Here is a 25,550-nt window from a genome sequence, read left to right as displayed (position 1 = left end):
CTTTCAATCTAAAGATTAATATTTGAAACATGGAAGCATGTGTGGGTAGTTATGTGTTGTCTGAATGCTCATAAACTGAATGAGTTTCTCTAAAAGCTCTTAATATCTGAATGGTGACCATCTGTATCACTTGGTGATGCTATCAGAAATTCTATGATATAACAATCCGTGTGCCTCTTTCTGGGGTTGCTACTGAAATGTAGTTTTAAGAGATATTTCATAGACATAGAGGTTTTCCTGAGTGATTTTGGGGCTCTTTTTCCTGCATTATTCTGCTTTTCCCACCATTATTATTATTGTTGCTGTTGTTACTGTTTTTACCTTATGTTATGTTGTTACTTTATGTTTATTATTTTCTGCCAGATGCTAACAGAATTATGCTACTAAAAAGTAAACCTAGTAAGGCAAAATTTTGCTCCTAATCAGAAAATTGAGCTTACTACAGAAAGTTCCTAAATTTAGTTGGGAACCAAAGTCATCTTCCTGATAAACAGTTTGTAGAAGACAGTCAGAAGCTTGCAAAGAGAGGTTCCCTCCACAACAAGGTTCATGCATCTTTTGCCTACTCTGGAAATCCCTCACAAGCCAACTAGAGCTGGTGCAATAAACAGAAATTGGTTTAATGGGCTTTTGAAAATACAACTTTACAAGAAGACATTGGTCTATATAGATTTGTTAGCAATGTAATAATAAGCATGTGAGACAAAAAAAATTACATTAAATATGCAGAAGTAATCCTGAGAGGATGAACCAGAGACAAGCTCCATGCCTTCAAACCATGTTCTCAGCTGGAGAAGTTCGTGTACCACCTGTTGCCTCTTTTTCTGTTTACTTATTTATTTTACACCAGAATTTTTATTTCCTTGTCTGTGAGGATGCACAGCTCTTTCTGGTGATGGGGAGCATGTTGTCCTCCTCAGATGAGGCTGCTGTAACATGGTAGATACAGGCTGGACTGACACAGAACACGGAAGTCTCCCAATTTCTGAATAAGCTTGTAACCATTCTTAATGACATCAGTACTTTTACTGCTTAATTGCTGCTCCAGCAGTTATTTTAAAAAGAAAACCACGACAGGCATATTTTGTGAGGGACCCTCTTATTACTTTGCTCTGCAAGCCCCTCTCAGATCAGACTCCTCTCCAACCGTTTTGGGCTCACAATGGGATTCAAAGAGGAGCTGCCCACCTTGCTGCCCATGCCAAATGGGTTTGGCTCAGAAACAGTGCTGCAGGTGCCTGGAGAAAGCATTGTATGGACCTTCCTTTGTGATGGGATTGTGCTGGGGATATTTTGTATGTGCGTTTAAGTTCTGAACCGTAACTCCACCTACGTCTGTTTCTAAGGTTCTCTGTCACTTTCAGGGACTAGGCCTTAGGCAGATCTAAAAATCCCAGCTGCTTGCTGAACCCCTTCTTTCAATGTCTTTGCCTCCAATTTAATATTTTCTTGGAATGGCAGCTCATTTTCCAGAACTTTATTTTTATATTAACTACCAGGAGAAAATCAAATGTGAGTTATCCAGAAAAAAAAAATTACATGTATGATGGAGCTGGGAAAAAAACCTCTGAGGATCTATTTCAAATTTTTGCTAGAATCTAAAAGGGTGTAAGATGCAATTAGCTATTACAGAGAGAAAGTTGATGTGGTTTCTAACAGAGACACTTGCTTTAGGTTTGCAACACATTCAGAGAACAGCCTTGTGAGTCCCCTGGGCTCACCTTCATCATTTTACTCACAGAGCCTGTGGCTGCAATTATGTCTGAGCAATGTGTTACACCATGGGGAGAGAGTAGGCACGAGCAGCAGGTGACAAAAGCAAGCATAAATGAATCTAGATATTTTCATTACATTTTGGTTGTAAGCTGGGAAAAAGGAGGAGGAAAAAAGTATGTCTTGTAAGAAACATAAGCACAGCATTCAGTGTCTTGCAATGTAGAGCAAAAAATGTTATGAGATTTGCTGAGAGTGAGACAACTCAGGGTAAGGCCAATGAAGAAACTGTGAGGAAGTCTTTCAGAACACTCCTAAATGTCATGGGCGAGAGACAGACATTTTATTCCCTCTCTGTCTCCCAATGAGCTGCCTGCTTTGTCCCAGGCTATCTTCATGATGTTGTTTGTGCTGCAACTTGGAATGGAATTTAGTCATGTTAGAAAGCACTGTTCTTTTAATTACATATTTCTTTATTATTATTATTTCAGCAAAATCAAAGCTAAAGGTTAAAACAAATCCATCAGATTCACTTTTTTTCTCCCCTTCTTTCTCCAGTTTGCCTACTGGGATATCTTGATCCTACACTGAGGTAAACGTGAGTGACTTTTCCTTGCATTTCACAATGTTGTCACTCACATGAAGTTTTACATTCTGTCCAAGCTGTTATCAAGACAACCATTCCATAAATGAGTTCACTTTCATTTTCTTTATCTATAGGATTCACACACAATGATGAGCTGCAAGATAAGTCAGAGTGACAGACACCTCCTTCAGACTCCAATGGCTTTTCCCATGAGGTCCCCTGTACCCTGCTGACGTCTCAATCTGTTTCTCCCCAAGGGTCATGAAATCAATTTGTTGCCAGGAACCTTGTCAGCCTCATTCTACTACTTGACTTTCAAATTTACTGTGACAACTTTTTTAGACGAGATGGCATGACCATAACTGCTTCTGATTCTGGGATCTGGTCAAGCACAAACAGATGAAGAGCAAAATGCCTCTACTCACTTGATTAGTGAGCTTTTGTGTGCAGAATCAATTGACACAGAGCAGATGAGTGAAGACCCTCATACCAAGGCTAAGGGGTGAAATCTCACCCTTTTTGCTCGGAACATCTGCAGAAATCCTGACAGCATGGTTTATTATGCAAGGAAACAGAGAGTTCCCTGTGCCACAGAAAACCGTGTGGTTTTATGATGCCTCTGGGATCAGTTTTTAAGAATATACAGGACTGCAATAGATCTTGCAGCCCATGGGAGACAAAATGTGCAATTTCTCCGAGAGAAAATTTAGAGACCAATTTCCAAGCAGAATTTTTTTTTCAGGGGTTTGGCCACTCAGGAATTAAAAAGAGCATCAAATGTTGTTCCAGTCCAGATGTTGTTCTGGTCATTTCTGTCTGGATAGACAGCTTGTACCATTCAGTCCACTAAACCTATGTAACCTTTAACCACTGATCATTACATACTTTTTGTACACTGAACTTCTGAATTTTCTTTCCACCTTTTCAGTACTTGCCTCCTAGTAAGAAAAAAAAATTCAACTCAGAAGCCTACTCAAGGATTGTGTGCAATGTTAAAGCTGTCTGGAATGTTCAGAAACTCAAAGGCTTTTGACATGCTGTGATGCATGTGTCCTGAGTTTGTTCTCTATTTCTGGGTCCATAAGTTAAACAGGGGATACTTAATGTATTGAGAAAACATAGACATCCAGTAACATTAAATGTGAGAATTTTATTCTAACATCCAATGCTGTATTTTCAGATTGTTAATTTTTCAGTGTTTTTATAAAAAAAAGAATTTAAATTGCATCTCATGAGTGATGGTTTCAGAAGAGTAAAAGCTTACTGTTTTCTGATGTGTTTCATGAATAAATTCTGTTACATACATCTATATATGAATGTATATGTCCATATATATATTTGTGTTTGTGTGTATGCTCTGGATTTTTCACTTTCTTGATCTCTTAACTTTAAACTAAAAAAAAAAAAAAAGGCAGAAACAAAAAAAATGTAATAATAAAGACATTATATGATTAGAAAAGTCTATAAAAAAAAAAAAGAATTTGGTGGCAACAGCAAAAAAACCCATGGAAAATTTACACCCATTGTGATAAGATCTGTCATGGCCTCTAAGTTTACTTTGCATCTTCCTACATTCTAATGTAAACTTTTGTTTTGAAGGGAGCAAATTATTATATCTTAAAAAGTGTTCATATAACAGCTTATATTTTATGCAGGTTTTGACTAAAGAAGCAATTGAGCATCAAAAATAAAGTTATTTTAGAGCAGAAAATTTGTTTGTTTGTTTGTTTTCATTTTTTTTGTTTTGGTTGGTTTTGCTTTTAGTGTGAAACTGCATTTTTTAATTCAAACACAGAGGGAATGGAAGATAACACTCAGCTCACTTTCAGGCCCACCTAATTGGAAGTCTATGCTTTCAATTATTCAGTATCCCCGAACTCTCAAACTGTAGGGAGGTGAGAGTAGATCAGAAATGGAAGATAAGGAAGAAGCTGAAGTTGAGTGTGTTAGCAAAAATGTGAAATATGAATCTTACTTACTTTGGGGTCAGCTGACTGATTTGGTGCTTTAAATATATGCTCTTGCTAGCTTACAAAAACATTTTCTCCTCATGACCTGATCTTCTGTGGCAGAAAGCGGCCCTTTCTGTTTCCTTTATCAGCTTGCACAGAAATACCCTTCTTGCAGTAGTCTCTTGTTCCCCAGTGCCCCAGATAGCCCAGATACTCTGCACACCCAAAGCTGTGTGAACTTCAGCCCAGCAAGCTGCCAAAGTAGGAATGCCATCTCTCAGAACCTGCAGACCTAGATCATAGGAGATCTTGATTTAGACAAAGATGCCACTGAGATCAGGAATATATCTAGGCACGAGTGGATGAGAACTTGCATGCAGACTAAATCCCCACTGAGATTGCAGCATGTCTAGGGGGGTTTATTTTTGTGGTATCAAAGCATAGGGCAATTTGTTATTAGAATAATTTTGTATGTGTCACATATTTAGCAATAACTGTTCTACCTGGATATCCAACACTGGAGAGAACACTTTATATCCCTTTCCCATGTCTTTAAACCTCAATTCTTTATTCTTCTTAAGGAAGACCATGACACCTTATTTATATTACTTCTTGTCAGCTCGTAGGACAAGAATATATTTTTTAAAGTTTATTTTGCACTCTTTAGTCCGAAGTGGTCCCAAACCAGGATTCAAGAAAGTGCTCTGCATACATAAATACTGTAAATAAAATGTGGCTAAGAGCATCACAAAACAGAAATTGTTGAGTGACCATCTGCTATGACAATCTTGCCTTAAGCAGGATACTTATCCTAATAGAGATGCTAATAACACAAGATTTTGAAATAGATTAAGTTTATCTTGGAGTGAGACTGCCAAAAGGAAAGTGACAGCAAGACAAACTGAAGAGAGTGTATTTTCAGTCTCTTCCGATTTTGCTGTACTGGTGTCCTACCTGGCCTGCCAAAGAAACAGTCTTATTATGCATGAGCATTGTCCATGCACCAAGACATGAATGGGAGGAGAGAAAGGTGTGCATTCCTTCAGGGTATAAAACTAGACAGATACTAAACTAAGCTATAGGATGGCACTTGTGATTTGAGACAGGAAAAAAAAAGGTGAAACCTTGTCTGATGAACAGAAACATCAAAAAGTAGGGGGGGAGTTCTAGATTTATGTACAGCTAGATTTATGTACAGAACTCCCACAGATGTGAACGGCAGTCTGAGAACAGAATAAAATACATGGGGGAAAAAAAAAAAGAATCAGAAAGAGGTAATTGCTTAGCAAATGCATATAAAATAAATTTAAATGCATGTCCTAACTATTAGGATTAACCTAAGGCTTGATTTAAAGTTCACTGGTGTCTAAGGGAGTCTCTTTACTGACTTTTGTGGACTTTCAAATCAGGCACTAGAAAGGATGCTCATTTCTTCTGAGAAAGCATCATTTTATTGTGAGTCAAAAATTATGCTTTCCTGTAATTTTCTTGAAATGTAAAATCAAAGAAAAATTTGACAAGACATTTGTAAGCCCATCATTTAATCTGGGATATACAGTGCTTATGTCTATGGTGGAAAAGGACAGTAAGAGAGCAATCTATAATGCTACTGTAAAAGCATGATCTTTCCATAGATAAATTTGTACATTGGTGCCACTAAACTCTGCCACATGAAGATCTCATATTGTATATGCTGACTTTAATCCAGATTCAGAAACATGGAAATGTCTTAAAGAAGTTGCTTTTTAATTCTCTCTGCGTTCTCTCAGGACTAAAATTTAATGCTTTCAAATTATTTCATACTTTGACTAGGGATTTATAATTTTACTGCCTCCCTTTGTTTAGACATTAGGTTGAAATAATGTTACTTTTACAGTTAAAGGGAGTGGGTCAGATTCTCGTGGAATGATGCCTTCTTAAAAAAGCATCTGACTCGGTATTTCTTACTGCATATTTTTTGTGATATTTTTATTAAGAGATGTGTGAGTGAGTTGCATTCCTTTATTCTTAGTTGCACTTTGAGGTACTGTAGTAAAATTCTTTTGACTTCCTTATACAATTAAGTAGCTCCAGTGGGACTTCCTTTTACAGGTTAACAGCAGTTTTTTTGTGTGAATGTGCAGTTTCACTGCTGACAGTGACTTCAAAAAGTCTCTTTGGAGGATCTCTTTCTTCCTTCTGTTACAAGGAAATGCTTCATTCTGTACACTAACAAGATATGCTAGGGCAGATGACATGAAAGAAACTTTTTAAACTGAGAAATACGCTGCTATTTTCTTTCTTATACTTGACAAGATATTGAATACATCTGTGAACTTGAGATTTCCATCAGCACTTGAGAATAGTATGAAAATGATCTTTCATTACAAATCTGGGAATGGACATCTCTATCACTAAAGGCAAATAACAAAAAGCCCATTTATACACATCCCTGTGCATCAAAAGCAGCTTGGCCAGCAAGTGGAAGAAGGAGATTCTGATGCCCTACACTGCCCCAGAAATCCACTGTGCTAAAATTACCTTCTAATATTTTTACATAGACTGAAAAGGATACTTTGCAGCTGGAATCTTACATAAACCAACAGTAAATTATCATCTGCATAGCTATATACAGTACTCATACAGTAGTATGCTCAATTTTGTGGACATTTTAATTTTATGTTATTTTTACTCAATCATGGTGTCACATTTAGCTGAAAGATATTGTTCTTCAAGTATGCACGAAAAGGACAAACAAGAAGACAAAAGCTGTCTTGACTTCCAATTAACTTACCTTTATCTATATTTTGTCTGAGCTGAACTTCCTCTGCGTCTTTTTAGGCAATGTCTTTTACTACTTTCTTAGTAGCCCTGATGTGAGGCCTGAACCACTCTGCTATGGGTGAAGAGTCCCATTGAAGGAGTCCAGGGAACTTTTCTTCTCAGGAAAAGTCGAGGACATTTTAAAATTTTCAACATCTTTTAATTAAATAAAGAACCTGCTGGACAGATAAAACTGTTGGAGTGATAAATGCGTAGAGTCCTCTTACTGCCTTATCGTGATTTCTTGGCCCATCGGAATAAGAGAGTGAAGTGTGAGTACATGATGACCTCTGTATTCTGCTACACTGAGTGCTTCATCTCAGGCCACAGAGAAAACACAGTGGCTCCTTGAACGTTTTATTGGCTGGTTTTACAAAAAGGATAGATGGTGATGTGGAGCTTTCCCAGGTTGTACTGTTATAGGAAGTGTGAAAGACAGTATGATGATAACAATGTAACCCATGGCACTTTCCTTAGGTTCAAAGAATGGTACAATTTTAATTTCTGATAGAGACATAAAGTCAAGAATTGGAAACAACAGTCAGATCTCTATACACAATAATTCGCTTGTCAAAATTACTATTATTCAGAGAGCATTAAATAAATCTTTGAAACCAGAACAACAAAGAAATTGAGATTCTTAACTAAGAAAAGATCCAGCACTACAGAGATAATAAAAAGCAGGACATTTCTGTTTTCACATTTACAACTTCATATTCTCAAAATAATACAGTAATTTATATTTCTCACCCTGTGGCAGGCAGCCTTGAGTTGTACTACCTATGTCTTTAGCACTTGTTGAGAGCATCTCATATTTTTTTAGGGCTGCTTTTCAGGTGGAGAGTTTCTATGCAGCCACACAGATGCTGTATCTGTGAAATGCTCAGGTGTTCTTTGTGAAACATTTGTCCTCTGTAAGAGGAACTTTGAGTGTCTTAGAAACAGAGAGTGGCTGAGGCTGGCAGACATTCTGGAGACAGGTCAGACGTTCTGACCTTTTTGCTCAGAGATGGGTCAGCTGAAGCAAGCTGCCCAGGACAGTTTGGGCGTCAAACATTTCCACACCTGGAGATGCCAGAACTTCTCCAGGCAGCCTGCTACAGTGAGCAACCAATGTCACAGTAAAAGGGTTGCCTTGCACGATGTCTGCATAGACTGAAATTCTAAAAATGTAAGTGATAGGCTCTTTCTCCAAGAACAAATAATTTATGCAGTAAAACTAAAATATATTTTGACTGGGAATGCAAGATGGGCACAGAAAGACTGAGGGTCCAGTAAGTAGGATATCAAGGAGAATGAGATGGATTTCTTTTCCTCTAGCTTCCGACTTTCGCAAGAATTTTAAATTATTCCAGCTCTTTATTCCTTATTCCTAAAAGAAGGTTAATTTTTATTTTCTGGAGTACATGTTTTTCTTTTACATAGACAATATGAGTTGAGTTCTTTTACATTCATCCAAACAACAGGCACATAATTTCATTCTTAATAGCACAAAAATCTTGTAAAGAGAGAGGACTCTTATTTCAGAATGAAGCAAAATTTAATCTTTTTGCTCTTTTGTGAAAGGAAAAAAGAACACTATCTACATACTGAATTAAAATGAAGGAATGGTTTAATTTTAACTATGGAACTCTCTAATATTTTTCTAAATTGTACTAGTTTCTGGCAAATTTCCTCTGTTTTTTCTTTTCAGGTATAGGTGTTTGATATAATAACGTAAGTTTATAAATAAATTTGAACTGATGCAAAGTGAACTTGATGGGATGGATTTATTGTTTTGTTAAAAAACTAAGAAGTTCCTAGAATAATAGGGTTTTTTTCACTGTTACTAAATCTTGCTAGGAATAATGCGATGAGATGGAAGATTAATATGGCTGCATAATTTAAATACATTTATTTATTCCAGCACATATAAAATAAAATGAAAGAATATAGTTTGTGCACTATAGGAAGGCAGAAGTGCTTTTCTTCTCTATTAACTGACTAGAAGTCTGGAAATTCTTTATCAAGACCTGAACTACACTCTTCTGTTACATGAGATTGCTTCCTCCACTTCTAAAATACTTTTGAAAATTTTGTGTTTCATATCAGAATAGATCCCTGGAAGTTATTAAGAATAAATAATTGGATAAGGGAATATCAACTGTCTCAGCAAATCTCACTACTTTAAAAAATGCTTACCTTGTCTAGTTAACTGGATTAATATTCAGAGAATATAATAGTGCAAATGAGAAAACTCGACTGCAGAAATTGAACTGCCCTACTCAAGCCACAATGTTCAATAATGAAACTGGGACTTCTGCTGGGAGTCTGGAATGTTTCAGACTCACAGAGGTGGTCGTTGCAGTACTTATGCTTTTACAGTGATTTTTTAATTGAATCAATATGATTCAGATCCAAATTGAACATAGCTGTGAAGATGGAATCTCATCTTGAAAAGCAAAGGAAATAATATGCACTGCATGCCCTCAGCCCAAGATTGCCTCAGGCACTCCAAGAAAAATGCAAACTCCCTCTCTTCCCCAAATCCAGGCTTAAAATTCAGGTTTAGAAAAGCAAATGAAGAGCTGATAACTAGGAACATTATTTTATGTATATGTATGGCCTGCCTTAAAATTCAGGGAAAGAAGACAAAATTAAGATCTAGGAGCTAGGACTATTTATTTATTTGTTTTTGTGTGTCTTTGTTCTCAGGTGAATAACACACATATGTGTCAGGTTTGACACTGCAGCTGTAAAGACAGTTTTCTCCCACCTTTTGAACCACAGAACAAACTTATATGCTAGTGGTATCTCTATTCTCATTTTTCACGTTCCGAATTCCTTTTTCTCTAAAAAGGCCATCCTCCATAGGAGCTGAATGGCCTTGGAATGCCAGCTCAGTTGGATCCGAGTGAAATTAGACTTTAATTCCTTAAAATAGAAAGAAGGGAGTTGAAATACAGAAGAAAATCAAGGTTTTGATGTGTCTTGAATTTACAAGGAAGCTATAGAGAGTGAGTAAGGAGAGTGAGTAAATGTCTTTTGTTTATTGGGAATAAGTAACTCTAGGATTCCTGCAAGAAAAACAAAGCAATGTGCTCTGTGTTTAGTAAGGGTACAGACCCCCAAGCCAATGCGCAAAAGCCCTGTTAGCTGCACTTTGGCCACTAGTGCCACTGAGTCATGCCTGCTGGGATGTCAGGAGCTGTTTTCAGCAGAGGGAAGCTGACTCACCCAGCACGGCCCAGCAGCCCAGCAACCTGACAATAATGCTCCAGCAGATCGTAACTCAAGGGAGGGCACCACAGGTTTGATCACTGATTTATTCTTCTGTGTCAAACGAGGAGGTTTCTTCATGGCAGTCTCCATGGTGATGAGTCTGACCGCCAGCCCCGGGACAGCGCAGAGCGGCGAGGAGAGCTCACCTGGGCAGATTTACACCCCTGCTGAGTGTCACAGGAACCGCGAAAGAGAACTGCTGACACACCGAACTGCTGAAAGTCGCTTCCCATTGAGGCATAAAAAATACATTTTCTCATCTGGAAGGAAATCCCAACCGCTAATTACTGGCAAAAAAAGTTTCGTTTTTAGCTAAACAGCTAGCGAATACAAGTTAGTCTTGCTTTTTTTGCCAAGGCTGTGAAAAAGGAGCTGACCTAGAACATACCTAAAACTCAACCCAAAATTTGCTGCTTTGTTACTAAATCAAATACCTCAATCCCTGCCTTTGCTTTTCCCTCATTATCCAAATTATAGAGTAAATCAAAGAGACAAAGGTCAACTAAGATTAAATTGCAAAGCAGGAGTGAGAAGTGAAAACTGAATGTCGATTTGACTGTTAAAACTGATACTATTTCACACACTAGGAGAACATAATATTCTGGAAGACTGCATGGCAGTGAAACATCAGAAAATTATTTATTTAAATAAATAAATGTTAGTGTAGACAGTTTAAAATCACAGCCACTTCATTCTGTTTTGGGTAGGATGGTGTGTTTTCTTCTGTTAATCAGGATTTTAGGTAAACTCAGATTCTCAGGGAAGAGCAGAATATTTTATACCTTCTGCTAGTGCAGTTGAAAAGCACAGACAAATTGCCATCATCTTTCTACAGGACTGAGCAATTGTGCAGACTTTGCTTCGGAAGAGAAGGTTTTATAGCAGTTCAGGAACAGAATTGTTAGTGACCATGAAGATCTCAGTGAGCTTTTTTCCCCCATCAAATCATTAGGGTAATCTGCTGTTACTACGTTCCTCTACTAATGATAGAAATATATATGTACCTCTGTATTATGCATACTATGTATATTTCATGCATTTATGATATTACATAAGCATATTGAAACACAAAACCTTAATGACAATTCAAACCAGTCTAAATGTGCATAACAGTCCTGACAATCAAGATTTGATACCAATATGTGATGGATTTCTGACCCTATGAACCCGCACCCTTTCCTGTCCTGAAAACTTTGGATTGTAAGCAGGCACTCTGCCAACTATGCTGGTTTTAGCTTTATGTTATCTGTTTAGATTCTAGAGGTGGATGTGTGTGGCTAAACATTCCTGGATTTTGCAAATCTTAAAATTACATTGAGAAATCGGTATATAGATTCTCACACAGTTGAATTCCCAGAAATGCTGATGGTTTCACAGAATGCAATAAAGCTTTGGAAAATGTGCTGTTTGTTGTGTTTGGGACTTTTTTGAGCATGATTTTTACACCCGGTATTTACCCCTGATGTTAAGATAGATTATGGACATAGCACACGTATTTTCTTTCACATAAACCCTTTCAATAATTTCTTGTGTAAGCACTATCATAGCCTGGTGAAGTTTTATACAGTGCCCTGCATATGTTCAATGTAGATAGAAAATATAGGCTTTTAGGCCTTGAGCCAGAGATGTGTTCATTGAGTTGCACATAGTTACTGAAACCACTAATACTGGGAATTGTCATCATAGGCAGATGTGAACTATTTTAAACATGCAAACAGATTTGAAAAATTACTTTGATTACAATGGAATTTGCGCAAGCATGCGTCATGGAGCACATCAGACATAAATTAGGTAGCTTTTCAGTAATCACAGATTTGCTGTTTTATCTGACACTGTGGAAATGCATTTATACCATACAATCTTCCATCATATGGTACAGAATTAGTTTCATTTGACATTGCACTATTTAACTTCTGGAGCGTGCACAAATGTGATGTCTGTATTTGACACGACACGTGGCATTTAAAAGGCAGAAAATATGCATATGCTTATTTTGTACAAATTTATGCATGTGGCTTTTTTTCTGGCCTTTTGGATGGTATTTGGCTCTGGATTAAATTATCTAGATAGAGGTGTCCATATGTGCTAGGTGTCTAAACTCCCACTACAGTCTGAGGAGACAGGGAGCTCAGTTCATCCACCCACACCCAGCTGCCTGGTGTCATCTGCATGGGCTGAGGATTTGCCCATCTGGCCTCCAACAATAGCACAAGTCTCCCACAATCCTGCTACCCCCATGTGTCAGGGACACATGAGGCTGTCTCAGATGTCACCAGGCAGCCCCTTTTATGTGGCACCTAAGGTCCTAACCCTACATCTCCCCTGACTGCAGTGGGAGATCAAGGAACTATCTTCCACAAATAAACCTGTATTCAGATACCCTTATTCAGACATCTTCATCTTGAAATAAAGTGCACCTTCAGCATTTCAGTCTTCTGGGACAATGTAAATGAAATGCATGAAAAAACAAATATTCATATCCAGTCCTGTTGTAACATATCTCAAAAATTTAAACGAATATAGCATGTTTTCTTACATTCACTGTTATTTATGGAAACGCCTTTAAAAAGATTTCTTACTGAACTTCTCTAATTTATGTATCACACGATATTAGCTCACATTTCTTCTAAAATGGAATCAAAAGAGACAAAAACCAGAAGGAATAATGATTTTTCTTATTTTCAGTCATTATTTTACTATGTTTAGGATTGTACTTCAAAATGGATTGAATGTAAGAAGCCTAAATGCTGTTGGTAGTGTACATCTTATTGTCAGCAAATATACTTCCTGCTATAATGAATATTTTCTATGAATTTTAAAACTATATTTATTGTAAATTAATATTCAGTAAAATTTACTATTAACATTGAAGGGAAAGAGTCAGAAAATATGCACAGAGCTGCATTAGGAAGAGGGTTTTCTTTATGCTCACTCTCAGATTATTTCTGCTACAGTGTTAACTCTCTGCTGGTCGAAGAGAGGTTCTTCGCCAAAATAACATTTTAAACTAGTTGTCACTGCTTTTAAGTATTGCAGCAGCTGGGATTTGGCAGATATCTTCCCCAAATTTTTTTTTTTTTTTTGGGTATGTAAGTATGTTTGCTGTTTCTCTGTGATCTGTAATGATGTTTACTGAGGTATAGCTTCCATAAGGTAAAAAAACAGTCCACTATGAGGAATAATGGTTGCTATACTGTCTACCAAGGACAGCATAGAAAAAGTATTTCCAATTCAGGTACAAATTTTATATTTTCAAACTTACCATTCATCACTAATTGAAATCTGTATTTTTCTATTCTTTCTTGCTGAAGAGTAAATTAAAAGAGAAAAACATATTTCTAGTATATGCCAAAATTAAAATTAAAATGGACAAACACATTTTGTATTTTTTTATATCAGCAACATATAATTGCAATTAAAAGGATTAATAAAGCTCCTGGATCACAAAGAATAAATAAGATTTACACTTGAGAGTCTTTCAAAATGGTGGAAAAGTGGTGTTAAACACTCTCTTAAACTCCAGTGTCTGCTGTTGCAGAACAGAAGTCCAGCTGTATGAGAATTGAAAGCCAGCTCTCCTGAAAAAGATAAATATCATAGTTAAATCTGTAATATACCATACATATTTGCCACAGAGAAGAAGTCAGTTCTAAATCAGACTTCTACTAGACACAAAGTAATGCATTAGGTAGATGGATAACTTCAATTAATAGAGGGAATGTGTTTTACTCAATTGAAGGATTCCCTAGCATGAATGCAACATTTCAGCATGTAGCACCTATGGCTCCTGTGAGCTCCCAAAGAAAACTTCCACTGGTGTTAACAAGAACTTACTGTGAGTCAGGATCATCCCATAGAAGGTAACACATGAATATACTTAAACGCCATATTCTTACCACTGTTTTGTTTGGAGAAACAGAGTGAAATTTAACCCAGAGTTCTGTATTTGAGAATGGACCAGAAAGTAATCAAATAAGTATTTGTTTTCTTAGTAAATAGTATGGACAAACTGACAATATCCTAAGTACATCAGCACTTTGTAATTGTCCTGTAATATCTTTCTGCATACTCCTGAAGCTTCTAGCCCCATCCTCATCCAAAACACTGGGCTGCCATAGGATCTGTTTTTGTGTGATACAGATGCACTGCCCCAGAGCTTACTGCCATGAAAGCAGCTCTGTTGGAAGGAGGCAGGAGAATCATGATTCTCGCCCTCCATCTATATACCCTCTTCCCATTAATCAGGAAATCCATTAACACTTGATCTTACAGTTATCTAGTAATGCACAACAGTCAGAGCTCCCAAGACTGGGTCTGGTATTGATGTTTTGTAGCCTTCAAGGGAACAGAAAGAATGAGAAACCAAAGTGTCCACTCTGATGTCTCATCCTTTCCTGAGCTTCTTGCAGGCATGTTGTATCCAGCCTTGTGCTCGGTCTGTCTTGCCTGGCTGCCTGGACCTCAGACCTGCTGTGTTGCTGCCAACGTGTCTATCTCTATGTCAGCTCCACTTTTCTCTCAATCTTTAGGCAAGCAGAGACATGCTGGGGAGCACAGTGTCCTGCTTGCCTTGCTGTTGCCACAGTCTTGGCACCCTGTCATGTGCAGTGGAGCTCAGCCTTAAGCCTCCCTGACACGAAGATCACAGGCTGTATTGTCACTTATCTTGATCGTGGGAAGTGCTCTTGCTTATCAGATGTTCAGAAAATGGATGCTTGATCAATACTGTAGACATAACAAGGCATTGGCCAATGGATTTAAAATGTTCTGTCATTACTGGCAGTGCTTGATTATTGATTTCCATAATCTTTACCTGCATTTATTAATTAGGCAATACAAGCCTAAATAGTTCTAAGTGATGAACACCTCTCTAGAAGATATGCTGTGCAATGTCAAAAGAATATCCATTAAAAATTTTAGAAAAAGCAATCTTTTACTGAGTTGAGTACTGAGCTCTGATGTTGTCAGTGTCATTGCCAAGGAGGAGAAAGAACTTCTTAGCATTTCAATTACCATCTAATTAAAAGACAGCTAGAATGTTAACTGTAGTACCACACTGACAGCAAGATGAGAGAGGTGATGCTGCTCCTTTACTCAACACTGGTTAGACACATTTGTAGTGCCCAGACCAGTGCTGGACACCCCAGTACAGGAGAGGTACGGACATAGCGGAGACTGTTCAGCAATAAGGCTGGACTGCTGAATTTGATTGGAACACCTGTCATTTCAGGAAAGGCTGACAAAGCTGAAATTTTTCAGCCTGGAGAAGCCTCATGGGGTACCTTACCAATGTAAATATGTATCTGATGTGGGAATTAAATATATTCCTCAGACTCCTCTCTGTTGGTGACCAGGTGTAGTGGTTTGAAAGTAAAACCAGTGAGAGACTCTAAGTCAGAAATACAATTTAATATGTAGGAAAAAAAAGTAAAATAAAATAGATGAAATAATACAAAAGACCACTGACAGAGTCAAAATAAAACCTGAGCAGAGTGGTGGAAGCAGTCCAGATGAGGTAATCTTCCTGAAACAGTGATCCTGTAGAAAGTTCTGGTAGCTCTTGTCCTCAGGGAACCCTGTGGGTAAGGGCTGCCTCTACTGTCCCAAATCCCAGATTATATCCAGGTAGGAATGCTTGGCTCCTCCCCCTGGGCGGAGCATCTCACAATGGGATAATGAGTCATGCAGTGGGTCCTTGATGGCCCATTAAAGAGAGAGCACCCGAAGGGAGTTACCTCTGAGTCATGCAGCAAGGCATTGATGGGCCATTAACAGAAGATAGCTCAGACAGAGAGGGGCTTGAGAAAAAACACTGTCCCACCTGGTTTCAACAATATCTTTCATGAAGATGGTGATAGAATAAATACTTTGTGCACATCCTACGCTGAAACCCAGGGCACCAGGGAAAGAGCAAGAGGTGATGGATGCTACCTGAAATACAGGAAAATCACTCAAACAAATGAAAAATCTTTCTTACTGTGAGAGTGGTCATTACACAGAAGCTGCTTACCCACATAGTTTGTGGAGTTTCCATTCTTGGAGTTATCCAGACTCCAAACGGATGCAGTACTGAGTAACCTCTCCTAGTGGCTCTGAGCTGTGGGGTTTGACTCCCTGTGCCTCCAATTCTGTTTCTTCACACCTGGCCAGGCTCTGAATAACTGAGCTTCTGGGACAGGCTCTGTTCATACGTGTATTTGTTTTTTGTAGCCATCTCTCCTTTTACTACAGAACATTCAGAGTTTCACTTCTGTGTATGTGGCCTTCAATATCAAATGGATGCTTCCAGGACTTTCTTCTGAAGGAAACCCTCTGCTGTGACTGTTACTCAGCCTGAAACCCTTTGTCCTCCAATATTCCTCACTGCTTGACATAGTCATAATATTCCTTCTGTTTTCGTTAGAATTATGTTACCACAGCAATTTTATTTGTTTTTCTCTTTTATTTCCCTATGACTTAATGACTTCAGACTGGACACTTTGGTTTCTCATTCCTTCTGTTCCCCTCAATGCTACAAAATATCCAATCCCAGTGTCAGAATTTCTGACTCGTGTGCTTTACTGGATAACTATAAAGGCCAAGTAATGAAAGCCTGATCTGGCACATTCCTTCCTGAATTATAAAGCACTATCTGTGTGTTTTCTAAGAATCAGGACAGTCACAGAAAAACAAGAGTCAGAACGAGTATCTGCCAACTGGAATAAAAAGTCCTTGTCTAAAGACAGGTCACAAAGTTTTCCCAAGTTCAGTACTACCACTTCTTCATGGTGCTGCTAAGCATTGGCACACAGTGATTTTCTTTCCAGTGTTTTTATAGTTTTTTCTTTCAAAGCTAGAAAAGCAACAAAGGACATTTCTGAAGTGGTAGCAATGCTGACAGCTAAACCCCTAATTTTTGTAACTTGGTCAGGCAACAACATCTGGTACAACAATCCTACAAAGTATGAAGAAATTTCTGATTGTTATTATGTGTTCTGGAAATAGTGGCCTAGTTTAGTACAGGTTAAAATGAAAATAATTTGTTTTTCATAGTTCAGGAAATAGGAAATGAAACCAGATGCTGAGAGCTGATGTTTTTTCACCAATAATATCCCTGCAAAATGAGATGGGGACTGCTTTGTTTGTGTTCCCATTTCAATAGCTGATAGTAAGAATGAAGATGGACTTGCTAACTTCTTTAGGAAAAGCTGTTGTCCTCCCTGAATTCATGTCATAAACACAAGTGTGAAAGAAATGAAATCAAAGTGCCCTGAAAAATATCTCATTCTTACACTGAGTCCCAAACTGGGGAGGGAATAGTATCTCCAGGCAAAATGTATGTAACCAGAATGCAGTGTAGGAGAGGAGACCCTGGTTTCTCACATCCCACAGCATTGGAATTTTGGAAAATATCTGCTGCACAACCACTCTGAGCTGGGACTGAGTGACGGTGGGACACGGTTCATCTGCATATATCTGCATCCTCTCCCTGCTTTTCCCCACAGAGCTTCTTTTCCTCATCACCCTTAACAAGAAGTAATTTAAATGTGCTGGGATTACCAGGGCAAGTTGAGTTTGCCAGTTCATGCAATGACACATACGGGTCTCAGAGGGAAAAGTGATTTATATTTTGCTCTGGAGTGCAGATCTGTGCTAAGAAACACGTCTGTGTTGGTCTCACATTACCAACGTGTCTGTGCTGGTAGTGCCTTATATGCATTGTACAGTCATAAGGCATTTTACACTTTTAAGAAATTGGGCAAAGGGAATGTAAATTAAAAAAATGAAATGGAATAAATCACTTGGGGAATAAATTTGGTAAAGTGTGTTGTATTCTGGTTGTATTACAACTTTTCTTTAAAAACTATATTATATGATTATGAAAAAAAGTTTGGTGAAAATTTTCATGGTATCTCAAAATAACCCCTGTCAATTATGCTACAGTACATATGTTTGCAACACCAAAATGTGGACAAAATAATCTAAAATACTTTGAATAACATCCTGTGAGACTGCAAATTCCTGCTTACCTGGAAAACTAGATACAACTTTAATAGTGTTCCCATGGCTACCATCGTGCTGTGTTTGCTAATAAATCTGAGGAATCTGAAAATAAATAATAGGAAAGGGTCACATACCTCCTCATATAACTAGGGAATTTTACTGATTTGCATACTCAGCTTTATTCATTGTCACTGGTTTTGCAGTGTTCTCTTTTCCCTGTTGTTCTCTCCAGTTCAACTGAAATACTACATCATTTGCTCAGTGCTACATGACCCTCCAAGAAGCAGTGATTCTGACTGTACCCCTTTTACCCTGCAAAAAGTGAAATACATCCTTCTATTGCTCCTGTTAATTGAGGAAATAATCAAACTGCTGGTTATTCTCATGAATAGAAAGAAACCCCTGAAACAGACATTCCCTTTATCAGTGTACACTTTAGGAAAAAACAGGGATTGCAATTGTATTCCATTTTGCATTTTATTGCCTTATTTTTATTCATCAAGTTCTGTCAATAGGCTTGTCTTTTTATAAGGCTGAGGAAAAAACCCTGCTGTCCTAGGGAAATCAAATGTGTATAAATACTAAGTATGTACTAATTTAGCTGCTATTTTACAGAATCCACTGCTCACAATAAAGATTCAGTAAAGATTCAGTCCTGATGTCCTCCTGTGTTTTTCTTGAAAGCACAGATGTACACCAGAGGCACATAACAGGGATAAGGATGTGAAGGCATCCTAACCATTTAAGAGAGGTCAAGTTTCACAAAGAAAAGAACATATGGAGAACAAAACATACAATCAGTTTGGTTACTTTGCACATAGATTATGAGATGTTGACCTGGAATCAGCATGAACAGTGGCATGATATCAACAGGTCTAAAGAGAACATGATATGAAAAGCAGGAGAAAGTAGAAGAAATTGACAAAATGAAAATTGACAACCACAGAAATATTGCAGCAGAAATCTAGATGAGGGTGCGGGGTGAAAGGACATTGTGGCAGTTTAAGTAAGAATTAACTGTACTGAGATACCTAGATGGTTTTGTTAGGGAACAAAAGAAAAGATGAAAGAGATCTCACCCATGTGTCCTGCTTAAAACCTAGATGGGAATAACAAGGGCTAGATATACTTCTGAATTTTTGAAGCCCCATATGATAGTGGGGAAAGTAGATGAGAGTGAAGAATGAGTGCAGAGAGAGAGGGAGACCTTACTTTTTAATGTGGAGTTAGAACAACACTGGAAGAGCTGTTAAATAAGCATGTATATGCATGCATATGTTGATGTGAACTCAAGTACAAAAAGTCTGCTTTTTTCGAATAATATCATCCAAGATCAGGAATAATATGTAGAAGGGAAAGAGAAATAAAGTTAATGTAAGTGGAGCCCCATGAGGCTTCAGTGTTTAGTGGAAGGGAGGGGAAGAGAAGGCAATTTTAAGAAAGATACAGTTGAAGGGCATTTAGAGAGGAGCTACAAAACTGAAGTGCCATGCAGGATTAAGGCAGAGAAAATTATAGGTTTGCTGAATGTAGCCAATAAACTGAGATGGATGAGAGTAGAAAGGAGGTCTATAGAGAGAAGAGGTCACAGCTGACCTTGGTAGGGGGCGTGACAGTGCAGTGGAAATAGAAGAGAGCAGCCTAGGTGGATCTGAGGGGCAATAGAATGCAGAGAGAGAGCCAGAGCACCCGAGGCAGGTAGCATGTGGAGGCTCTGTGACAGCCAGGGGAAAGCAGCAGCTGAAAGACAAGGGGCATCACATCAGGGACCAAACCACACTAAAACAAATTAAAAAAGGAAAATCAAGGAAAGAGAAAGAGAAAGAGAGAAAGAGAAAGAGAAAAAAAGAAAAAAGAAGAAGAAAAAAGAAAAAAGAAAGAAGAAAAAAGAAAAAAAGAAAAAAAAAGAAAAAAGAAAAAAGAAAAAAGAAAAAAGAAAAAAGAAAAAAGAAAAAAGAAAAAAGAAAAAAGAAAAAAGAAAAAAGAAAAAAGAAAAAAGAAAAAAAGAAAAAAGAAAAAAGAAAGAAAAAAGAAAAAGAGTAACTTGAATTAAAACTCATGGATAACTGTAACTGAAGAGAAACTGGAAAGGTGGAAGTGAGTGGGAGAAGAAAAAGGGTAACAGATGAAAAAGATTCCCATGGCAGGGATGCTGGCAGAGGACAGAAAAAGTATTATGTGTGTGTAGGCAGGCAGACTGGAGCTGAAAAGGAAGCAGATAGTCTACCAGCTCAACAGAGGCTGAATGATATCTGGTTAAAGTATAATCCTTCATGCTTGTTCTGCCATTCTAAGATGTGACAGAGTTTAACACAGCAGAAAAAATGGGATTTAAAATATTTTGCTTTAATTTCAGAAAAAAGACTATTTGTTCATCTAGTCTGCCCTTGAAGACTATGCTGATTTAAGGGCCATTAACATTCAGCTAGGTCTCCCTGTAAAGAGCACAGTACAAATAGACAAAGGCATCTGGAGAGATGAAAGTGGCATATGGAGAACTCATCGAGAAATGCTTGCCTTTATCACAGAGCTTTTCTAGTTTCAGTGTTTCCTGTTCCATACCCAGATGAAAACAAAATGTTACTGAGCTTCTTTCTAATAAAGCAAATATAAAAACTCAACCCAGAAGTAGACTTTATTCATTTTCTATTTATGTGGCAGAGTCAGGTTCAAATCTGTTTGTGTATATACATACAATTTTTCTGTACATTTGGTCAGAGTTGATTTGAGTAATCTAAAAGGAAAAAAATAAACAAGGCATATATCATCTACCAGATAATTATGTGTAAAACTCTCTTTTAAAAAATGTTTTGCAGTTTTTGAAGAAGTTTAGAATTTGACCTGGAGGTGAGACGGCTGGCTAGCTGTGAGACTAGCTACCTTCTGCAGTTGGAAAACCGAGGTTTGTTATTTCATCTATCCCCAAAATATACCGAAGACACAATCTGGTTCACAATCAATTCCTTGTGAACCAGTACTGTTCTTAGGACAGAAATGTATTTACTGACTTCACAAAAAGAGTGTGAGGTCCTAACTAGTTACTGAGAGAAGCAGTAATGGAAAGTGATGTACTTGACTGGAGAAACAGTATTAATCTTCTTAAGTTTTCATATGTCTTTTCTGATTGAATAAATACATATAAATTTCATGTTTTTACAGCAGTTCTCTACAAAGTATTCTTTCTATCTAATGCTCCAGGTTTTACAGTCTTGCCTTGAAATTAGTTTGACAGAGCCTTTTTACAGATACATGGAAATCAGACTGTCCTTATAGACCAAGCAATACATTCCTTGTTTCCTTTTCCAGCAGTCAGAACATCCCCCCCTCCACTTGGGAACTATAATTAGAGTAAGGGTTAACTGCATAGACTTACTGTCAAGTCATTTGTCATTCCAAAGTTATAACAAAATCAGCAACTTATCTTCAGTTAGAATTTCTTACTTCTTTGTAAAGTCTTCTTCTATTAATTATGACATTGATTATGTTACCACAATTTTCCCTCAAGATTATATCTGCAAGTTTTAAATTGCTGATATAAGAAAACACAGAGGATAACAAGAGCAATGCAAGGAATACACATCTTGCCTGCTGCCTGGTAGCTGGAAGTACATCTATTGACAGCATGCCTTATGTACTACTCTTTCAGGAGGTTTGATATTTTAGTAAATCAGAAATTCAGAACCAATTAGGCCCTTTCAGGTACTAAGCCAATGTCTCAGAATTTTTGATGTACCTTAAATAAAGATTACTTTTGCATCCATACTGACACTCTGAGGTGCTGAGCAAGGCAGGGGTGGGGATGACTGAGTAGTATTTCTCCCTCATGTGACCATTTTCACACTAAACAGTGGACCTGATGAAAGGAAGGTTCCTCTGCTCCCTCCCTCATGAATCTATCCCTGATTGAATGCTATTTTATTTTACAGTGTGTATGGATGTGTTCTAAAACAGTTTAGGTTTGGAATTTTAACTGGTACTGTTCAGATTCACACATAAGGAGTTCAACTTGTCTCATCTCTGCTCTGAAAAGAAAAATTATGAACCCATTGTATTGAAGGTTGTACAAGTCTTGTATGAGGCAAAACCTTGCAAGTTTCAGAGAGCTTAGGATCATGCTTAGACTGTTGTTCTCACAAACCTGTCAACAGCATGGCAATGAGCAGCATCTAAAGGTAAAGGGGAAATTTCGAAACGGAAGATAAACCTAATACTGAACTGTTACTGCAGAGCAATAAAGACCACTCCTTTGAGTTAGTCATCCAAATGATGGAAACAGACCAGACATTCCCTTGACAGTTTAAGGAGTGCATAATTAATTCAACCCTGAGATCCCAAAGTAGCAGTCAATTAACTGTTAGGTGTGCCTGCTGCAGCAGGAATTATCTGTCTGGGCTACAAATGGAAAGAGTTAATTTGTAGAGGAAGACAAAATGGGAAACATCAGTAAAGTAAACATTGGAGGATGACTTAAGATGGACTTGAAGAACAAAAACAGAGCAACTCTCCTGTGGATACACTCACAAAAACCCCCTTAAAGAAAATTACATGCACAACACATCAAAAAGAAACACAACCTGAAGTTCATATTTTTCACGGATAAGATAATCGTTATTTAAAGATTGTAATACTGCATTTTTAGGCAGATATTTACTTGCAGTTCAAGAAGTGGAATGTGGATTTGGAAATAAGAAGCAACTGATGAAATAAACAGTTAATTATCTTTTGTTTAAAAGGATTATGAAAAATATAGGCTTAACTATTGACATGGAAAAGGCATGATAACATGTATTTTGAGACTGAACCAAAGATAAAAAAACCAATAACATTAAACTAAACAATACTAAATTACTAAATTTACAATATAAATTGTACTGTGTGAAAAACTAGGAGCATATTATTTACAGGTTATTAAGATCCCAGATCCATGCATGTAGGTACAGATAAGATTTGTAATTAAATATAAGGTTGTATAGATAATATTCCTTGAGCTTTGATAAAGGTGCTTAAAGATAAGAAATTGATATACATGTTTATGAAGCATATAGTGTAACATTGGTGTACAACTCCATGGCCTCAATAAAATTTGAGAAGATTTAAAGCCTGGGATTCAAGTAACATATGGAACAAATAGTGGTTGGGCTTTCAAGCAGTAAAGATATTTGACAAAAAAACCCAAACCTTTAATGGTGATGAAAACTTTAGATGGAATAGCAGACAAGAAGGGCTACAGGAGAAGAAATAGACAACATGGCTGTTTGGAGCTGGGAGTATAGAGAGCTGATTTAAAGCCTTGGAGATCCATTCAAGGATCCCACAATTCCCTCAGCACTTACTAATATGTTTACTTCCATTTGAAGCAAAAAAATATCAAACTCCAGACACACTGTCAATCACTGAGGTACCTCACTGGAAATTCTATTTCCAACAACAATTCCCCATTAAGAACAATTTCCAGACATTAACATGTTTTATTGATGCCATATAGTATTAATTAATCAGAAGATAGGCAGTACATACAGAATCTGTTATGATTATGGACTTACATTTAGCAAGCAAACTTGTTCCCTCATCATAAAATGTCATATTTGCTAGGGTAAGTTTCTTTAGAAAACTAGCACACTGTTGGCAGCAGTTCTTACTAACTCAAACTGTTATCTGAAGCATTATTATATCTTAGTTTTAATTATTAAGTACTCTACAGTTACATGAATCATTACACTTACCTCATGAATATTAGCAAAAAATTACCAGACTTTTCTGATACACTAAATTTTATCCCAAAAATCTTTATATTATGAAGCCAGAGGTTTCAGTTGTCTCTTCTAAGACTCCAGAGTACAAGACAGCTCTACTAATGTTAAGATAAAAGTGATTCTAGATGTTGTTTAGCATTATCTGAAGTTATCACTGAAAAGCAAAATCCTTATGATTAGGATATGAATTTTTTTCATTATTATCCTGAACACAAAGCCATCATTAATATTTTTATTGTCTCCATGTAGTAGGCACATAGCACTGAATTTTGTTTCAAGACATCTCTTTTTAATTTTCCTCATCCCTTACAAATTTTTCACTATACTTCTTCTATTAAAATTCATTCTTCAGATAGACTAGTTTATATTGACTACTCTTTCCTCCTTCTAAAATACAACTTTTTCCAGTAGTTGGTTTACTTGGTTAGATGTGGGGAAATTGCCCCCTTTTTAACTATAGAATCCTAAGTTACTCTATTCACTTTAATAAAAACTTTTAGTTCTTAGTCCTGCTTTTTTTTCTATATCTGCCTTGGTCAACTTCACTTATAATTTTCCTCAGTTTTGAAATTTTCCTTCTTAAACTGATTGGACAGCCTACCAAGCAATCAATGATGAGTAAAAGATGCTTAATTGACATGTTTGTGCAGGACTGAGTTTAATGCTCTGATCTGCAGTTCAAAGTTATAGCCTGACCTAGTAAATTACTTTTTGTGAAATGCCACAGTTTTTAAAAAACACCTCAAACCATCAGACAGTCAGCTTAATTTGCAGTGATGTTCATGAATTTCGATGGCTCTTAACAAGAACACACAATAAAATCTTAAGAGGAAATAAAACCACAGGATTAAAGTATGGTGACCAGAGAACAGATCACTTTATAACTGTAAATTAGAAGGAACTTCTTCTAGGAAAAGACATCAATGCCCTTATGTCTAATGAAATATTACTAGACTTCTAATAATGTAAACCTGCTTCTTTCACTCGCATCTCACTGTCTTTCTGTCTCTTGTTATAAACAAATGTGGTGATTTTTCATCAAAATCTCAGAAAATTTGTGATAGGAGATATTTTGTAACTCTGTCATTCAGCTTCTCAGTCTGTAACACAGGCGTCAGAGAAGACATCACTCACTTCTCCCAGAAAGGTTTGTTTCTCTCTTACCAGAGAAGATAAGATAGCTCTCATACCAAGTACCAAATGACTGCATGTAACTGGTCTCACTGAACACAAATCAAAACCAAATTAACAATTGACTCAGATGCTATTTTGTTGTTTGTTTCTTTCATTGTTTTCAAGTGAAACCCTTTGTTTTGTGGAGACCAGATCATTTATAAAGATTTACTTCTAGTGCGAACCTGGACAGATTGACAGTTCTGTTGTCAACATTCTCCATTTTGCGGGCATAAAAGGCAGGGAAAGGTATTTCAGCTTGCTAAAGTTATGCTTGCTGTAATTAGCTTCTGCCAACGGTGCAGGTTCTAACAGTTCTAGAGCTCA

The sequence above is a fragment of the Chamaea fasciata genome, unplaced genomic scaffold (genome assembly GCF_029207755.1).
Source record: "Chamaea fasciata isolate MVZ Bird 193981 ecotype frontalis unplaced genomic scaffold, bChaFas1.0.hap1 SCAF_5, whole genome shotgun sequence".
NCBI lineage: Eukaryota > Metazoa > Chordata > Aves > Passeriformes > Sylviidae > Chamaea > Chamaea fasciata.
Note: the sequence above shows the minus strand (reverse complement) of the source record.